The sequence below is a fragment of the Hemiscyllium ocellatum genome, chromosome 38, assembly GCF_020745735.1.
Source record: "Hemiscyllium ocellatum isolate sHemOce1 chromosome 38, sHemOce1.pat.X.cur, whole genome shotgun sequence".
NCBI classification, from domain to species: Eukaryota; Metazoa; Chordata; class Chondrichthyes; order Orectolobiformes; family Hemiscylliidae; genus Hemiscyllium; species Hemiscyllium ocellatum.
The window spans coordinates 17256753-17271340 of record NC_083438.1 but is presented as its reverse complement, the minus strand read 5'-3'; positions in this window follow the sequence as shown (position 1 = coordinate 17271340).

Here is a 14588-nt window from a genome sequence, read left to right as displayed (position 1 = left end):
CTCACAAGCCTGGAATAAAAATCCCAGCTCCGTCACCGGTCACCGTGACAACCGCCGTCAGTTGTGGAAAAGGAAACCTCATTGGGTTTCAGCAATCTCCTTCAGGGAAGACAATCTGCCGTCCTTACTCCATCAGGGTGCACGCAAAGGGAAGTGTGAGGTGATGCATTCTGGGAGACAAATGCAAGAGGAATGGATGCAGTAAATGGCAAGAGCCTTGGTATACAGAGGGATCTTGGGGTGTGAGACCATAGCTCCCTGAAAGTGGTGATAAGGTGGTGAAAAAGGCATACAGCATGCTTATTTTCTTCAGTCGCGGAGAATATTATCGATGGTCTGTAGAGCCAGGCAACGTTCTGGTGCAGCCGCATCTGGAGTATTGTGTGCAGTTTTGGTCGCCATATTATAGGAAGGATGTGGAGGCACTGGAACGGGTGCAGAGGAGGTTTACCAGGATGTTGCCTGGTATGGTAGGAAGATCGTATGAGGAAAGGCTGAGGCACTTGGGGCTGTTTTCATTGGAGAAAAGAAGGTTTAGGGGTGACTTGATAGAGGTGTACAAGATGATTAGGGGTTTAGATAGTGTTTAAAATCTGATTGAAGATTTGTAGCTCGGGTATCCGTTGTTGTGGTTCTGCTCGCCGAGCTGGAAGTTTTTGCTGCAAACGTTTTGTTCCCTGGCTAGGGAACATCATCAGTGCTGTTGGAGCCTCGTGTGAAGCACTGCTTTGATGTTTCTTCCGGTATTTATATTGGTTTGTTCTTGCCGCTTCCAGGTGTCAGTTTCAGCTGCAGTGATTTGTATGTGGGGTCCAGGTCGATGTGTCTGTTGATGGATGTTCTTGCCGTTTCCGGGTGTCAGTTTCAGCTGTAGTGGTTTGTATATGGGGTCCAGGTCAATGTGTCTGTTGATGGGGTTGACCATGAGAACCTTTTTCCACGTATGGAGTCCGCTATTACGAGGGGGCACAGCTTTAAATTAAGGGGTGGTAGGTATAGGACAGATGTTAGGGGTAGATTCTTTACTCAGTGAGTCGTGAGTTCATGGAATGCCCTGCCAAGTAGCAGTGGTGGACTCCCCCTCTTTATGGGCATTTAAACGGGCATTGGATAGGCATATGGAGGATAGTGGGCTAGTGTAGGTTAGGTGGGCTTGGATCGACGCAACATCGAGGGCCGAAGGGCCTGTACTGCGCTGTATTTTGCTATGTTTTCTATAAATGCCACCACGGCAGATGGTGGAATTTGAATGCAATGAAAATCTGGAATTAAGAATCTAATGATGACCATGAATCAGAAAAACCAACAACATATGGGTCACTAATGTCCGACAGTGAAGGAAACTTCCATTCTTACCTGGGTTTGGTCTACATTTGACTCCAGACCCACAGCAATGTGGTTGACTCTTAACTGGCCTAGCCACTGATGCCCTGATCCTGTGAATGAATTTAAAAGTAAGTGAGGGCATTGAGTACAAAGGTTGACAAGTCATGTTGCAAAATGAATTTCGATTAGATTCCCTACGTTATGGAAACAGGCCTTTCAGCCGAACAAGCTCACACCGACCCTCTGAAGAGTAACCCACCCAGACCCATTCCCCTACCCGGTATTTACCCCTGACACTATGGGCAATTTAGCACGGCCAATTCACTTGGCCTGCACATCTTTGGATTCTGGAGGAGACCCACACAGACACGGGGAGAACATGTAAACTCTACCCGCACAGTCGCCCGAGGTGGGAATCAAACCCAGCTTCCTGGCGCTGTGAGGCAGCAGTGCTAACCACTAGGCCACCTGACTTTGGTCAGGCCACATTGGGGGTATTGTGGGTAGTACTGGTCGCCATACTTTCCGAAGGACATGAAGGCTTTGGAGAGGGTGCAGAAGAGGTTTGCTTGGACTGGAGCGTATTAGCTATAAGGACAGGTCGGGCAAACTTGGGATTGTTCTGCTGGAGGGTCGGACGCTGAGGGAGCGTCCTGATAGAAGTTTATATAATGAGAGAAGTGGACAGTCGGAATCTTTTCCTCAGGGTCAAAATGTCAAATACGATAGGGGCAGAGCTGCTACCATGTTACCTGGCAACAGCAGATACAACTTCTTGCATTCGTTTGTGGGATGTGGGTATCACTGGCTGGGCCCAGTATTCATTACGCCGTCCTTAGTTGCCCCTTGAGAGGGTGGGAATGAGCAGCCTTCTTCACCCGCTGCAGTCCGCCTGTTGTGGGTTGACCCACAATGTCCCTTAGGGAGGGAATTCCAGGATTCTGACCCAGCGACACTGAAGGCACAGCAATATATTTCCAGGTCAGGACAGCGACTGGCTCGGAGGGTGTGGTCCCACGATTCTCTTGCCCTTGTCCTTCTAGAATTCATAGAATCCCTACAGTGTGAAAAGAGGCCATTCAGCCTAACAAGCTCACACCCAGACTCACCCTCTGACCCTAACCCTGTAACCCTGCGTTTCCCATGGCTGACCTACCTAACCTACAAATCCCTGGACACTATGGGCAATTTTCCCTTGCCAATTCACACTAACCTGTAAAGCTTTAGACTGTGGGAGGAAACCAGAGCATCCAGAAAAAACCCACACAGGCACAGGCAGACAGTTGCCTCAGAGTAGGATCAAACTCTGGTCCCTTGAGCTGTGAGGCAGCAGTGCTAACCACTGAGCCACCACATCACCCCAAAGATGAAAGTTGGTGTGGGTTTGGAAGGTGATAGCAAATGTTACGACATGGCAGTAAATCCTTCTGTTACTTCCAAAAGGCCTTTGATAAGGTGCCACACGGGAGGCTGCTGAGCAAGGTGAGGGCCCATGGTGCTCGAGGTGAGCTACTGGGATGGATTGAGGATTGGCTGTCTGACAGAAGGCAGAGAGTTGGAATAAAAGGTTCTTTTTTGGAATGGCAGCCAGAGACAAGGTTCAGTGTTGGGGCCGCAGCTGTTCACATTATATATTAATGATCTGGATGAAGGGACTGGGGGCATTCTAGCGAAGTTTGCAGATGATACGAAGTTAGGTGGACAGGCAGGTCGTACTGAGGGTGTGGGGAGGCTGCAGAAGGATCTAGACAGTTTGGGAGAGTGGTCCAGGAAATGGCTGATGGAATTCATCGTGAGCAAATGCGAGGTCTTGCACTTTGGAAAAAAGAATAAAAGCATAGACTACTTTCTAAACAGTGAGAAAATTTGTAAAGCCAAAGTATAAAGGGATCTGGGAGTGCTAGTCGAGGATTCTCTAAAGGTAAACATGCAGGTTGAGTCCATGATTAAGAAAGCGAATGCAATGTTGTCATTTATCTCAAGAGGGTTGGAATATAAAAGCACCGATGTGCTACTGAGACTTTATAAAGCTCTGGTTAGGCCCCATTTGGAGTACTGTGTCCAGTTTTGGTCCCCACACCTCAGGAAGGACATGCTGGCACTGGAACGTGTCCAGCGGAGATTCACATGGATGATACCTGGAATGGTTGGTCTAACATACGAGGAACGGCTGAGGATCCTGGGATTGTATTCATTGGAGTTTAGAAGATTGAGGGGAGATTTAATAGAAACTTACAAGATAATACATGGCTTGGAAAGGGTGGACGCTAGGAAATTGTTTCCGTTAGGCGAGGAGACTAGGACCCGTGGACACAGCCTTAGAATTAGAGGGGGTGAATTCGGAACAGAAATGTGGAGACATTTCTTCAGCCAGAGAGTGGTGGGCCTGTGGAATTCATTGCCGCAGAGTGCAGTGGAGGCCGGGACACTAAATGTCTTCAAGGCAGATATTGGTAAGTTCTTGATGTCGAGTAAAAAGTGAGGTCTGCAGATGCTGGAGATCAGAGCTGGAAATGTGTTGCTGGTTAAAGCACAGCAGGTCAGGCAGCATCCAAGGAGCAGGAAAGTCGATGTTTCGGGCCAGAATTTCCTGCTCCTTGGATGCTGCCTGACCTGCTGTGCTTTAACCAGCAACACATGTTAAGTTCTTGATGTCACGAGGAATTAAGGGCTACGGGGAGAATGCTGTTAAGTGGAGTTGAAATGCCCATCGGCCATGATTGAATGGCGGAGTGGACTCAATGGGCCGAATGGCCTTACTTCCACTCCTATGTCTTATGGTCTTAATTAAACCAAACACCCAGAAAAGCTCACCTCATAATCTGTTAAAATGAGTGACAGAGAACTCCCAAATTCCATGCCTTAAAGAAAATAACATCAATTTATTTTTTAATTCTAAAAGAGAACATTAAAAAATAATTATTCCCAACTCCAAACCCCTTTCTCTTAACTGCTTTTTCTCTGTCTCTAACTTTATAATAATACGTTGTTCCAATAAAACACTTATTAAAATTACATCAACTTAATTTCAAAACCAGACAGCAACTGTTGTCTTCTGTTGCTGAATTCCCTGGGTCGTCTTCTTTCTTTTTACTGAGAGTATGTTTCATATGAAAAGGTACCTTTGATAGAGAATGGTTCCAAATTTCTTGGATCTGTGTTGATGGCAATTGTTCTCTCTCCAATTTTCAAAATGTCTGCATTTTTATGTCCCCAATGTTGGAAAGATGCTGGCAAAACAATCAATTCAAACTCGATTGGGTTTTAGTATCCTGGAACATAATTTAAACTGTTTGATTAAATTCAAATTGCTGTCAAAACAGCAACCAAAATTGGTGTCCATCTCACAGCCAAATGTTACATATTTTCAATTTTCCAGTACATTCTGGCTAATCATATGACAGGTGCTTGTAAGCATTCACTCTCGCTTAAAGGTACAGGGCATGACTTCAACTTCACAACACGAAGTTTAAGAGGCATTCAGATAGACACATGGACACGCAGGGAATAGAGGGGTATGGACCATGTGCAGGCAGTTGGGATGAGTTTAGAATATCATGGTCAGCACATAAGTTGTGGACCAAAGGACCTTTTCTTGTGCTGTAGTGTTCCACATTCACACTGTAACAAGGATGGTTTTTTTTCATAGAATCCCTACAGTGTGGGAACAGGCCATTCGGCCCAACAGGTCCACACTGACCCTCCAACGACTAACCCAACCCGACCCATTCCCCTGCCCTATAACTTTACATTTCCCCTGACTAATGCACTTAGCCGACACATCTCTGAACACTATGACCAACTCACCCTAACCAGCACATCTCTGGACTGTGGGAGGAAACCGGAAGCCCCAGAGTAAACCCATGCAGACATGGGGAGAATGTGCAAACTCCACACGGACAGTTGCCCGAGGCTGGAATCGAACTCAGGTCCCTGGCGCTGTGAGGCAGCAGTGCTAACCACTGAGCCACCGTGCCACCCCGTGTGATTGCACTGATTGGAAGGGAGTGTGTTGCAGCAGAGATACACCAAGGTATTGTCTGGGAGGGAGCAGCTTCGTTACGAAGAGAGGCCGGGTAAGCTCAGGTTGTTTCATTTGGAGCAGAGAAGCTTGTGGGAGGGGACTAGAGGAGGATGAGGTGATGGGGGGCCTGACGAGGGTGTGTGCTATCCCCCTCAATCAATAAGAAAGGGAAAATATTGAGGGGATTTGAGGAAAAGCTTTTTCACCCAGAGGATGGTAGCGGGATGGAATTCACTGCCTGGGAGTGTTAAAACAAAGGGTTAAAAAAGTAATTGGATCAGCACTTGGAAGTGTCATAACATTCAAGGCTGTGGGCCTGGTACCCAGTGTGGATTTAAGACATTTTTGGTGGGACAACCTCCGTGGGTCTCTCTGAACAGTACAATTCCATGTGCAAGTCGACAGAGAGCAAATGAGATGAGAGAGATAAATGTGTGGCTTGAAGGTTGACTTGGGAGAAATAGATTTGGATTCAGGGGGCACTGACTCCAGTCCTGGGGAAGGAGACCGCTGTCTGACTGGGACAATCTTCATTTGAACGAAGCTGGGACCGAAGTCCTGGCAAGTCGTCCAATCTGCGTCATCTTTATTTTGGCGCTGTTTAAAACTCGGGGCTGAAATGAGAACACAAGGAACAGGAGTAGGATGAGGCCATTCGGCCCCCCCCGCCTCGAGTCTGCTCTGCCATTCAGTGAGATCATGGCTGACCTGTTTGCGGACTCAGCTCCACTACCTGCTTGCTCAGTTTAACCCTTAATTCCTTTATTCTTCAAATTCCTATCTTTGCCTTGAAAACATTCAACAACTACTTCGCTAGGCAGAGGATTCCACAGATTCACAACCCTCTGGGCGAAGAGGTTCCTCCTCAACTCCCCTGTTGAGGAAATCCGCTCCCCTTTATTTTCAGGTTATTCGCCTTGTTCTAGTTTCAGTGGAAACAACCTCTCTCCTTTGATCTTTTCTATTCCCTTCATCATTTACCTTTCTGTCAGCTCCCCCCCCCCCCTCCCCATTCTTCTAAATGCCAAAGACTATAATCCCAATCTACTCAGTCTCTCCTCATTAGCCAACCCTCTCAACTCTGGAATCAACCTTCTCTGCACCCCCCCTCCAGTGCACCCCACTTCCAGTGCACCCCCCTTCCAGTGCACCCCCCTTTCCAGTGCACCCCCCTTTCCAGTGCCAGTACATCCTTTCTCTAGTAAGAAGACCTAACCTGCACACAGTACTCCAGGGGTGGCCTCACTAGCACTTTATACAGCTGCAGCATAACATCCCCGTTGTTAAACTCCATACTTCTCGTGGTGAAGGGCAATAAAAGGAAGAACTGTGTGAGAACCAGGGATTTACAACGAGGGCTGCATGTTCTGAAAACGAGGAATCTGACACTTATTCTGAACCCTCTCCAGCTTAATAATATCCTTCTTAAAACTGGGCAACCAGAACCGGACACAGAACTCCAGAAGAGGCCTCACCAATGTCCTGTACAACCCCAACCCCAACTTGACATTCCAACTCCTGTACTCAAAGGACTGAGCAATGAAGGCAAGTGTGCTAAATACCTTTTTAACCCCCCCTGTCTATATGTGAAACAAACATCAAAGAATTATGTACCTGCTCCCCTAGGTCCCTCTGTTCTACAACACTACCCAGAACCCGACAGTTAATTGTATAAACCCTACCCTTGTTTGATATAATACCACGCATTTATCCAGATTGAATTTCATCTGCTATTATTCAGCCCATTGACCCATTTGATCAAGATCCTTTTGTATTTTTGGAAACTTTCTGCACTGTCTACTATTTTGATCCATTTGTGTCAAACTTCGGGAGAAACCTTTCTGTTTATGGCTTTAAACTGCTTCTTTTTAACAAGGTTCCTATGCCCTTGGAGTTTTTTTTCCCAGAGAAGTTCTAACGACCCAAGTTTCCATCCTGCCTGAGGCTTGACTGATTTATTGGGGCCTGTTGTTTACCCCTAGCAGATACTCCCTCAGCCTAACGCTTCCATGACTTAAAAACAAACCAGGGCCATCAAAGGGGAGTGGCCAGCTAGCTGCTTGGCTAGCCTACCTTTCAATTAGAGTGTATTTGCATCGTGAGTTCAGTTCTGGCAGGGGGTGTGTGAAACATGGGCTGAGCTCTCTCTCTGACGTCTCAAACTGTAAGCTGTCTGTGTCATACTTACTCTTCGTGCTAAGGGATGTGTGTACTGGGACTGTTGCGAGTATTTTCAGAACAGCATCATTAGGTCGGGTTTGGATAGGATAAGTTATTCAGTATTTGGTTTTCTCTTCTTTGTGTTTCATTCTGTAATTTTGTTCATAAATTCTGTTGCTTTAACCCTTGGCAGTCGAACCACCTAATTTACTCCAGGAATATCCACTGTACACTGAGCTAAAATGAAGAGCAAAGTTACGGTCTGGGCTACCTGCTTTGAAATGTTTTGAGCGGGTCTGGCCCAATCTATAACAAAACAGAGGACATTCTGGGGTCAGAAACAAACATCTTTTACTGAAACAGCTTAATTCAGGACATGAAGCAGTAATTATGGGAGAGAATCACACAAGAAAGGATGTTCTGTGTCAGGATGGGGACCGGAACATCTTACAGAATGTTTGGGAACTGAAATAATTGGAGTAAGAACTTAGAAACTGATGACAAAATTAATATTCAGGAACAAGACATAAGTAATCTCTTTTCAGCAAGACTTATATAATTAAGACAAGACTTATGCAATTAAAAATAGGGCCTTGGATCTCTTCTGAAACATGGGAGAACGTATGGGAGAATACTTGAAAGATCTCAATCTGTAATAGGACATGCGCTACGCAGTTAAAAATTCTGTACAGGGCTCATTTGGCACCAGACCGTCTGGCGAAGTTTAAAAAAGGAGCATCTTCAGTACGCCCCAAATGTAAAATAAGTGTAGGTACTCTTACCCATTGCTTCAGGACCTGCCACAGACTCTTGTGTTTATTGGAGCGCTGTGGGGGGAGAGGTAGGGAGGGGATTGAGGACTGAAGTCAAAGTAGACCCGATATCTCTCCTCTTAAACTCCTCTGCTGAGTTTACCATCTTTAGACAGGCATGGGAAGAAACTATTTAATATTCTTGCAGACTGTGCACAGAAGAATATTCTGATGAACTGGGTGTCTGAGCCCGCCGGACTTGCTGGGATGGCAGAAATTGATTATGGAGCACATTCCCTTGGACTTTTTTACAAACATGATGCAGCATGACAGACCATTTTTATAAGACATGGCAGCCCTACTTGAGTTATTTGGATATAGATTTGTCAGTGATCTTAACTAGGGCATTTGTTTAACCAGGATGGTTAGATTTGTCAAGCCCTGGGCCCTGGAGGGGGTGTCCTGAGTTAACACGGGTATATATACATGCTCCCGTTCCTCTGTTTGAGAGCTTTGCATTGAGCGTAGCTGTTTTTTATTGCTTTTCTTTCTTTTTTTGGTGTTGCTTTGCACAGTGTTAGGGTTTGTTTTGTATTATAGGGTAGGTTAGTAGTTAGTAGACAGTAATTGTATTGCAACTTGTGTTTTTATTTCTTTTTATTATACTGATATTTGTTATTGATTGTATTTTCCAATCATTTTATATGTTTGTAAAGTTAAAACAATTGTTAATAAATATATTTACCAAAAAAAAAGGCCTTGGGTAGTTTTGCGGAACAGGGAGACCTCGGGCTATAGTTCATGATTCTCTGAAGTTTGCGTCACATGTAGACAGGGGGGCGTAGAAGGCAATCAGCACACTTGTCTTTGTTGTTCAGTCATAGAGTCACAGAGAGATACAGCATGGGAACAGACCGTTCAGTCCAATGCATCCATTCCAACAAGATATCTCAACCCTATCGAGTCCCACCTGCCAGCACCCGGCCCATATCCCTCCAAACCCTTCCTGTTCATACACCCATCTAAATGCCTTTTAAATGTTGCAATTGTACCAGCCTCCACCACACCCTCTGCCAGCTCATTCCATACATGCACCACCTTCTGCATGAAAAGGTTGCCCCTTAGGTCTCTTTTATATCTTTCCCCTCTCACCCTAAACCCTCTAGTTCTGGACTCCCCCACCCCAGGGAAAAGACTTTGTCTATTTACCCTATCCATGCCCCTCATGATTTTATAAACCTCCATGAGGTCACTCCTCAGCTGTAATTACAATATAATCCTGGGCGGCATGTTGGCTCAGTGGTTAGCACTGCTGCCTCCCAGTGCCAGGGACACATTCAATTCCAGCTTGAGGCGACTGTCTGTGTGGAGTTTGCACAATCTCCTTGGGTCTGCGTGGGTTTCCACCCGGTGCTCCGGTTTCCTCCCACAGTCCGAACATGAGCAGGTTCGGGTGGATTGGCCACGCTAAATTACCCATTGTCTTCGTGGATCTGCAGGCCAGGTGGCTTAGCCTTGGGAAATGCAGGGGATAGGGTTGGGTGGGATGCTCTTCGAAGGGTCAGTGTGGAACTCGATGGGCTGAATGGCCCTCTTCCACACTGTACTGATGCTATCAATCTCTTCCGAGGAATCAATGGAGAAAACATCTTACAAATAGGTTTTTGACAATTCATTTTTGTGTGATGTGGGTGTTGCTGGTCAGGCCAGCATTTATTGCTATTTCTGGTTGCCCCTTGAGAAAGTGGTGGTGAGCTGCCTTCTTGAAGTCCACTTTCTGCCTACTCAGAACCATGTGACTAGCTAGCTCAGTCAGCCAGCTGAAAAGCTTGGGCTGTAAGCATAGCCGAGAGAAACCTGGTCAAACCAGAAGAGAAGCCAACAGATCTACAACAGCCCGACACGACTCTCTCTCTCTTTCTCAGTTCTTTGCAGTAAGACACTTTAAGTCTGAAGAAAACCCATCTCTGCTTTCCTTCAGATGCTGCAAGTTGAATTGTTTCGTTCAGATTCCTTTTGTAAGTGAGGGAGCCAGTCTGTGTCTCCTGTAAACAAATGGAAGCATCCAGGAAAATGTTACGGATAAACTTTCGGATCAAGAGCAAGGCACTGCCTGCAGATCTTGGTTGCATTCCCAGTTTTCCTCAGCCCAAATTTTTTTTTTCCCAACTTGTTTTGAGTTGGAGGATTTGAGCTAGAGGGAGAGGCCGAATAGGCTGGGGCTATTTTCCCTGCAGCATCGGAGGCTGAGGGGTGACCTGATAGAGGTTTATGAGGGGCATGGATAGGGTGAATAGTCAAGGTCTTTCCCCAGATTAGGGGAGTCCAAAACTGGATGGCACAGGTTTAAGGTGAGAGGGGAAAAATTTAAAAAGGACCTGAGGGCAATTTTTTCACGCAGAGGGTGATATGTGTAGGGAATGAGCTGCCAGAGGAAGTGATGGAGGTTGGTACAATTACCGCATTAAAAAGGCATCTGGATGGGTACATGAATAGGAAGGGTTTGGAGGGATATGGACCAAATACTGGCAAATGGGACTAGGATATCTGGTCAGCATGGGCACGTTGGACCAAAGGGTTTGTTTCCGTGCTGTACATCTCTATGACTCTATACAGGGAACTGAGATTATTCAGCATTCGATTATCCAAATATCGGATTATCCGGTAAGATCGTAAGGTCCTGATGCCTAGCAAAACTATGTTATCCTGCATTCGATTATCTGGAATTTGATTAATTGAATGAAATACTCCCCACCCGGATAATCTAAGTCCCTTTGTATCCTTTAAAGAGACTAAAACTGTCTCTGGTTCCCACCAAATCTCTGTGTAACTGTGGGAAAAGCCGGGGGGGGAGGAATGGAGCCTGGAATGATGGAAAGAACTCAGTAAAGGGTACTTTCTCTAGGCCTTCAAACAGGGGAAAGGATGCAGCAGAACAGATTTACAATGATGCTCCAAAGGTGCAGACATGACAGTGAGATCTCGACTGGTCCAATCAGCGTCTTGGATGGAAATGCTCTGAGTCGCAGAAGCGCAGAATCTCCACACTGCAGGTGAAGGCTCTTCAGCCCATCGAACCATGCTGGCCTTTCTGACTGGCCGCAAGGTTCAAACAATAAAAGGTAGGCAGGGCTGGGAACTGAGGCTGTCCGGTAACTTGCCAATCAGCTCCTCTGCCTCGTCCTTCAGACCCGCTACATCTTCAAAGGAGTCTCGCCTCAGGCAACTGTCTGTGTGCAGTTTGCACATTCTCCCCGTGTCTGCGTGGGTTTCCTCCGGGCGCTCCGGTTTCCTCCCACAGTCCAAAAATGTGCAGGTTAGGGTGAATTGGCCGTGCTCAATTGCCCGTAGTGTTAGGTGAAGGGGTATATGTAGGGGAATGGGTCTGGGTGGGTTGCTCTTCGGCGGGTCGGTGTGGAGTTGTTGGGCCGAAGGGCCTGTTTACACAATGTAAGTAATCTAATCTAATCCTCTGGATCTCTCACTCACTATCTGCGATGGGAATGGATCCTCCACACACTAATGGGGGTGAGGTTAGAGACAGAGGGAGGAGAAGGAGGAGGAGAGAGGGAGAGACTGGTGCCCAGGCTGTGGATCACCCACTCCTGACGGGCAGGGGATCACATCCCTTGTTCCCGATTGGCGGAGGAGTGGATCCACAGCTGATGGTTGGCCGGGGAGTCGGATCCGTTGCCTGTGATTGGCGGGGTTCCAGGTCTGGTTCCGGTCGGAGAGTGGATCATCCTTCCCTCGGTGGTGAGAGGTGGACCTTGCCAATCCAGGGGATCAATAGATACCCAATTGGAAGGAGGGAACCGTGAATCCACCTGGAACCATCAGGGACGGAGTGGATCCTCTGCTTGACAAAACGGGGGAATGGGGTGGATCTCCCGGTCGGTATTGGCTGGGGAGTTGATCCCCCCCCTCCCCAGCCAGTGGATCACCAACTCCTCATTGGCGGGGCGGTGGATCACTCGCTCCCTGACCCTGCCCATTGGGTAACAGATCTCCCTGACCCTGCGGGTGGATCACTGTCGGTTATTGCTGACGGAGTGGATCCCCGGCATTCCGGCCAACCCGCTGCTTGTCCTCGGCGATGGTTTCGCCCCCGATCCCCCCCCGCGCGCGCACTCGATCCCGCGACCCCACCCCCCTTCCGGCGGCGCGCGCTCGCTCGATCCCGCGATATCCCGGCTCCCCCCGCGCGCGCACGCGCTCAGGGCCGGAGGGTCCCTCGCTTCCCATTGGCTGAGGCGACGCGATCCCGGACTCACGGCCTCGCGAGAACCAGATCACAAACAGTAGATCGCCATGTTCCAGAGGATCCCCGGAGAGAGTGAGTGTGTGAGAGAGTGAGTGTGTGTGAGAGTGAGAGAGAGAGGGAGAGTGTGAGGGAGAGGAGTGTGAGTGTGAGTGAGTGAGTGTGTGAGAGAGAGAGGGAGAGTGTGTGTGAGTGTGAGTGAGTGTGAGAGAGAGAGGGAGAGGGAGAGGAGTGTGAGTGTGAGTGAGTGAGTGTGTGTGAGTGAGTGAGTGTGTGTGAGAGAGAGAGTGAGTGAGTGTGAGAGAGAGAGGGAGAGTGTGTGTGAGAGTGAGTGAGTGTGAGAGAGAGAGGGAGAGTGAGAGGGAGAGTGAGTGAGTGTGAGAGAGAGAGGGAGAGTGTGTGTGAGAGTGAGTGAGTGTGAGAGAGAGAGGGAGAGTGTGTGTGAGAGTGAGTGAGTGTGAGAGAGAGAGGGAGAGTGTGTGTGAGAGTGAGTGAGTGTGAGAGAGAGAGGGAGAGTGTGTGAGAGTGAGTGAGTGTGAGAGAGAGAGGGAGAGTGTGTGTGAGTGTGAGTGAGTGTGAGAGAGAGAGGGAGAGTGTGTGGGAGAGGGAGAGGGAGAGGAGTGTGAGTGTGAGTGAGTGAGTGTGTGTGAGAGAGAGAGAGGGAGAGTGTGTGTGAGTGTGAGTGTGAGTGAGTGTGAGAGAGAGAGGGAGAGTGTGTGTGAGAGGGAGAGGGAGAGGGAGAGGAGTGTGAGTGTGAGTGAGTGAGTGTGTGAGAGAGAGAGGGAGAGTGTGTGTGAGTGTGAGTGAGTGTGAGAGAGAGAGGGAGAGTGAGAGGGAGAGGGAGAGGAGTGTGAGTGTGAGTGAGTGTGTGTGAGTGAGTGAGTGTGTGTGAGAGAGAGAGTGAGTGAGTGTGAGAGAGAGAGGGAGAGTGTGTGTGAGAGTGAGTGAGTGTGAGAGAGAGAGGGAGAGTGAGAGGGAGAGTGAGTGAGTGTGAGAGAGAGAGGGAGAGTGTGTGTGAGAGTGAGTGAGTGTGAGAGAGAGAGGGAGAGTGTGTGTGAGAGTGAGTGAGTGTGAGAGAGAGAGGGAGAGTGTGTGTGAGAGTGAGTGAGTGTGAGAGAGAGAGGGAGAGTGTGTGAGAGTGAGTGAGTGTGAGAGAGAGAGGGAGAGTGTGTGTGAGTGTGAGTGAGTGTGAGAGAGAGAGGGAGAGTGTGTGGGAGAGGGAGAGGGAGAGGAGTGTGAGTGTGAGTGAGTGAGTGTGTGAGAGAGAGAGAGGGAGAGTGTGTGTGAGTGTGAGTGTGAGTGAGTGTGAGAGAGAGAGGGAGAGTGTGAGGGAGAGTGAGTGTGTGTGAGAGAGAGAGTGAGTGTGTGTGAGAGAGAGTGAGTGTGTGTGAGAGAGAGAGGGAGAGTGAGTGTGAGAGAGAGAGAGTGTGAGAGAGAGAGGGAGAGTGTGTGTGAGTGAGAGTGTGTGTGAGAGTGTGTGCGTGTGCGAGAGTGTGTGCGTGTGCGAGAGTGTGTGCGTGTGCGAGAGTGAGTGCGTGTGCGAGAGTGAGTGCGTGTGCGAGAGTGAGTGCGTGTGCGAGAGTGAGTGCGTGTGCGAGAGAGTGGAGTGTGCGAGAGAGTGGAGTGTGCGAGAGAGTGGAGTGTGCGAGAGAGTGGAGTGTGCGAGAGAGTGGAGTGTGCGAGAGAGTGGAGTGTGCGAGAGAGTGTGAGGAGTGTGCGAGAGAGTGTGAGTGAGAGAGAGTGAGTGTGTGTGAGAGAGAGTGAGTGTGTGTGAGAGAGAGTGAGTGTGTGTGAGAGAGAGTGAGTGTGTGTGAGAGAGAGTGAGGAGTGTGAGAGAGTGAGTGTGTGTGAGAGAGAGTGAGTGTGTGTGAGAGAGAGTGAGTGTGTGTGAGAGAGAGTGAGTGTGTGTGAGAGAGAGTGAGTGTGTGTGAGAGGGAGAGAGGAGTGTGAGAGAGAGTGAGTGTGTGTGAGAGAGAGTGAGTGTGTGTGAGAGAGAGTGAGTGTGTGTGAGAGAGAGTGAGTGTGTGTGAGAGAGAGTGTGTGGAGTGTGAGAGAGAGTGTGTGG